This window comes from Protomyces lactucae-debilis, assembly GCF_002105105.1.
Source record: "Protomyces lactucae-debilis strain 12-1054 chromosome Unknown BCR37scaffold_32, whole genome shotgun sequence".
Lineage (NCBI taxonomy): Eukaryota > Fungi > Ascomycota > Taphrinomycetes > Taphrinales > Protomycetaceae > Protomyces > Protomyces lactucae-debilis.
This window is the reverse complement of record NW_024468024.1, coordinates 89,133-95,132: the sequence shown is the minus strand read 5'-3', so window position 1 is coordinate 95,132 and position 6,000 is coordinate 89,133.

Here is a 6,000-nt window from a genome sequence, read left to right as displayed (position 1 = left end):
AGGTATCAAACCCGACGTCTCCTACTTGCGTGTATTCGGCTGCCGCGCTTGGGTGCACACACAGCAGTCAAAGTTGAAAACGTTTGTGTCCAAGGCAAGTGAAATGATTTTTGTTGGCTATCCGGACCAGGTCAAGGGATACCGCTTCTGGGACCCAGAATCCAAGAAGGAGCGTGTATCGAGGGATGCCACGTTTGTTGAGGACCAATTTGGTCGCAAGGGGATACAAGAGCAGGTGGAGCAAATGGAGACAGACGACGATGAAGTGCGTGTCGCTCCGTTCCTTGGCTCTGTGACTCATGAAAGCGAGGTGGAGGCAGAGGCAGAGATTGACGGCAACGCAGAAGGCGGTGAAGATGGCGACGGACGTGGTGATGACCAGAACGAGGATGCCAGCAACACAGGAGACGGTGAAGACGGCGACGGACGTGGTGATCACCAGAGCGACGGCAGTTTTGGCATCTCGACAAATTTGGACGACAATCTCTCTGGCCTCAGTTTGGCAGAAGGGGATCTCAGACTTAGTGACGGCGAGGAGGTGGAAGACTTGCAGCAGCTTCAGTTTGGCGGAGACGCAAATGGCAGTTCAGTCGACGACGTAAATTTATTGGAATCGCTTGACATCGACGACGACAATTTGGCACTCTCTCCAGTGCTCGGTGCAGTGGAGGACGGCCCACATGATCATTTCTCGGATGACGATATCAACTTGCTTTTGGCCAGGGCTCGTGACCTGGCTCAAGATGATGCACAAACTGATGTAAGTGCCTCTGCTTTGATGATTGCGGCATTGACTGACGCACACCCTCATCCAGTCGGCAAGGATCCAAAGGACATTGTGACGCCAAAGAATAGACGCCAAATGCTCAAAAGTGACGAGCGTGACCTCTGGATCGAGGCAGAGCAGCGAGAGATTGCAAACTTGCTGGAACGCGGCACTTGGGAACTCGTCGATACCGAGCCAGGCCAACCAGTAATCGGAAACATGTGGCGATACAAGCTCAAATTGAACCCAGATGGCTCGATCGACAAATTCAAGGCGCGCCTTGTCGCGCACGGGGACCAGCAAGAGGAGCATGTTGACTTCTCGGAGACCTTTGCTCCCGTTGCAAAGTTCACCACGATTCGCACCCTGCTAGTCATTGCTGTCAACAAGGGTTTGAAGGTCTGGCACATGGACGTTGTTGGCGCTTACTTAAATGGATACTTGTCAGAGAAGGTCTTCATGCACGAGCCAATTGGCTATGAGAGTGGAAATGGCGCTGTTTGCCGTCTCAAGCGCACGCTATATGGTCTCCGACAGTCTGGTCGCGAGTGGTATATTGTCATGTCGGAGTTCCTGTTGTCCTATGGATTCCTGCGATGCGAGCATGAGCAAGGCTTGTTTGTTCTCAGAGGTGGAGATATTCGGCTTGTCCTCTATGTCGACGATCTATTGGTGATTGCTGAGAACGACAGCGCCCTGGCTGATTTCAAACAGGCATTGTCAACAAAGTGGGACATGACAGACCTTGGTATTGCCACACAATTTTGTGGCATGGAGCTATCCTACGCTTCTGATGGCAGTATCACCCTGAGTCAAGCACGTTACTGTCGGGAGATTTTGAAGCGCTTTGGACTCGAATCTTGCAATGGTACACACACACCAATGATGAGCGGCCTATCGCTCTCTCAAGCAACATGTGATCCCACACCAGCCGAACGAGAAGAGATGGCAACCATGCCGTACATGGCCGTCATCGGGAGCTTGATGTACCTTATGACCGCAACACGACCAGACTTGGCACACTCCATGGGCGTCCTAAGTCGTTTCATGGCAAAGCCGAGTTATGAACATTGGCGGGCAGCGAAGCAACTCCTACGCTATGTGCAGCACACGAAGGATGTAGGTCTTGTCTTCAAGAAGGGCGACTTGGATGTGCACGTGTACTCAGACTCCGACTATGCCGGCGACCTTGACAACAGCAAGTCAACCAGTGGGTACATTGTCATGCTCGGCCCAAACTGCGTTTCTTGGAGCAGTCGGAAGCAGGAAGTCATTGCGCAGTCTACAACGGAGGCAGAGTACATTGGGCTGGCCAACGCGACAAAGGAGCTCGAATGGGTCAAGATCATCGTGCAACACCTACTGCACGACTTCAAAGCCACCGATGCGCGCTTGACATTTCACATCCATGGCGACAATCAGGGTGCTATCGCCTTGGCAAATGATGCTCGCTTCCACACCCGCACCAAGCACATACGGACGAAATATCACTTTGTGCGAGACTGTGTACGGCGTGCTCGCATGTCACTCGGATACGTTGCTACTGGAGACATGATTGCAGATCTGACAACCAAAGCACTAGGTCGGCAGAAATTGCAAAAGTTCATGGCAATGCTCGGCCTTCGTCGCAAGACTAGCTAGCCTCATGGACGACAATGAGCTAGGTGGAGTGTTGTGTTGAGACGTTGATTGTTTCAGGAGCTCATTGATGATGCGACGATCAGGGGCCCAAGCTGACACGCTGGCAGGTTGAGGACATAAGTAGAGCGGCTGCGCTGCCTTTAGTCTAGCAGAGGACTAGTAAACTCAAGAGATTGGTGGTCTATGTTGATGATCTGCTCATCGTCGCGCGCGACTCCCATGCACTTGAGCACTTCAAGACCGCAATCAAGCAAAAATGGGCCATGTCAGACCTAGGTCTAGCCACGCAATTTTGCGGCGTTGAGCTGGTGCGCCGCAACGACGGAACTATCGAGTTGTCAAGCTCGCGGTACATCAAAGACACACTGCGACGTTTCGGTATGGCAGACTGCAAAGGTACAGCACTGCCGATGGACCCAAACGCGAAGTTCTCGGCTCAGGACAAAGATGTCAAGCCCACGCAGGAGCAAATACTGGAGATGACCTCGATTCCTTACCAAGAGGCTGTCGGCTGCCTCATGTTTGTCATGACTACGACCCGCCCAGATCTCGCGTTTCCACTCAGCATCTTGTGCAAGTATATGTCACACCCAAGCCACGAACACTGGAAGGCAATGAAGCGACTGCTACGGTACATGCAGTCGACAAAGGATGACCCCCTCGTCATCTCACGTGGCCCATTCAAGCTTGACGTATACTCTGACGCAAACTACGCAGGCTGCCAGGACACGGGCAAATCGACAAGTGGCTACGTTAGTCTCCTCGGCAACAACTGCGTATCTTGGTCAAGCCGCAAGCAGGACGTTGTTGCGCTGTCGACAACCGAGGCAGAGTATGTCGGACTCAGCAATGCCACAAAAGAGCTTCAATGGCTGAAGTGCATCATCGCTCACATGTCACCGCCAATCGATGGCAAAGATGCAGCACTTATTGTCGAGCTTCACGGCGACAATCAAGGAGCTATCGCACTGGCAAAGGACAGCAAATTTCACACACGCACGAAGCACATCTTGCCACGCTTCCACTACGTTCGCGAGTGTCTTCGACTTGGCTGTATGCATCTTGACTATGTTGCCACTGGCCAAATGCTCGCGGACCTGCTGACAAAAGCTCTCGGCCGAAGCAAATTCGAAAACTTCAAAAGGCTGCTTGGCATCGGGAAGACGGAAGGAGGGGATACAGAAGCAGGGGAAGTGTTGTGCGCAGGCAACTCTAGAGCGTGAGAGTTGTGCTGATGAGTTGACAACGCAGGCCTTAAAAGGCCAGCACACCCCATAGTTGAAGTACTATCGCAATCAGTTAGCTGCAATCCGCTTACCGTCAATCAGACCTCAGGAAGCTAGGCGCAGTGTTGATAGACGCAAAGCTATGATCCGAGAGGGGATATAGAATCAGGTGAAGTGTTGTGCGCAGGTGCAATGGTATATGGAGCACTGATCCTGTATCCGAAAGCTTGAGAGCTTTTGTGGTGCAGCGGGAAAGTCGTCCCCAGTCCAACAGGTGCATGAGTCAATCCGAAGTTCGAGTCTCGATGGGGACAGTGAAATATCGAATGCTGCTGTCGCGAAGGCTCGGGGTCACAGGCATGGGTCGACGATAGATCTCCATGTAGACCTCAGGAAGCTAGGCGCAGTGTTGATAGACGCAAAGCTATGATCCGAGAGGGGATATAGAATCAGGTGAAGTGTTGTGCGCAGGTGCAATGGTATATGGAGCACTGACCCTGTATCCGAATGCTTGAGAGCTTTTGTGGTGCAGCGGGAAAGTCGTCCCCAGTCCAACAGGTGCATGAGTCAATCCGAAGTTCGAGTCTCGATGGGGACAGTGAAATATCGAATGCTGCTGTCGCGAAGGCTCGGGGTCACAGGCATGGGTCGACGATAGATCTCCATGTAGACCTCAGGAAGCTAGGCGCAGTGTTGATAGACGCAAAGCTATGATCCGAGAGGGGATATAGAATCAGGTGAAGTGTTGTGCGCAGGTGCAATGGTATATGGAGCACTGACCCTGTATCCGAATGCTTGAGAGCTTTTGTGGTGCAGCGGGAAAGTCGTCCCCAGTCCAACAGTTTTGGACTCGGGACGACTTTCCGCTGCACCACAAAAGACCTCAAGCATTCGGATACAGGGTCAGTGCTCCATATACCATTGCTCCCCAGTCCAACAGCTGGAACGCTGGCACGCTGGCAGGTTGAGAACATAGACAAAGCCGCAGCGCTGCGCTGCCAATAGTCTAGTAAAGGACTAGTGAACTCAAGCGATACGGTACCGGATGGGACGTAAAAAATGAGCCTGAGCCTTCTAAGCGATTTTGAGATGTACTGCAGATAGTTCTGATGCGCGCACATGTACTGCGTGCTCTAGACAGTCTCGTGATCAGTCTCGAGTGAGTCATAGAAGCCCTGGATGCAAATCACAAAGGGTTCGGCAGAAAGTTGTCTATTTGGTCGGCCAACGAAGATTCGCGGATGAGAAAGTTTTTATGAGGCTCGACACAACTATCTTTGGTATGAACCGAGCTGGCAAAGCCTGGAACAGGGAATTGCACGCTTGTTGCACTGCTGCGGTCCACGAACGCTTGATGCACGACACTGACCATCATCAGCACAAGGCATGCCCATTTTTTTTTTTGCCTTCCTTTGTGTCTGTCTTATTGACACCCTCCAATAATATCTGAATTTTACACGCAAAGGGCATCCCGCGAAGCTCACACAAAACGCTTGAGCTGTCTAGCTTCGGCCTGGCCAACTGAATTCTTGGCAAGCGTCTAAGGAATGGGCGAGCCAAGTCTGCATGTTCATCACAATGCGCGCCATGCGCACATCAAACTTTGATACTCGCGATATCTGCATGAAGCGCGCGTCGATCGCACCATAACGTCTCTCGGCATACCATTAAAGTAGACGTTGTTGAGTGAAGCAGAGCTACGCTGGAACAAGGCCAGAATCGAACCTTTCGGAGGACTGGGAGAAGTATATAGATTCATTCTTACCTGCAGTATAGGGAATGATGATGAACGGTGCGGCGCGAAAAAGATTTCAATTCTGGGACGGGGACTGGTTACTTGATCAATTGAGCTGCAACTGACTGTCACCAGCAATGCCATAACCGTGTGTCCTCAAATCTGAATTGCTGTCTGTTGGACTGGGGACGACTTTCCCGCTGCACCACAAAAGCTCTCAAGCATTCGGATACAGGGTCAGTGCTCCATATACCATTGCACCTGCGCACAACACTTCACCTGATTCTATATCCCCTCTCGGATCATAGCTTTGCGTCTATCAACACTGCGCCTAGCTTCCTGAGGTCTACATGGAGATCTATCGTCGACCCATGCCTGTGACCCCGAGCCTTCGCGACAGCAGCATTCGATATTTCACTGTCCCCATCGAGACTCGAACTTCGGATTGACTCATGCACCTGTTGGACTGGGGACGACTTTCCCGCTGCACCACAAAAGCTCTCAAGCTTTCGGATACAGGATCAGTGCTCCATATACCATTGCACCTGCGCACAACACTGTCTGTTCATCTGTCAACAATTCAAAGCGCGACTTCCTCAAGATGCGGTGGAGGAACTCGAAGCCGATTACTC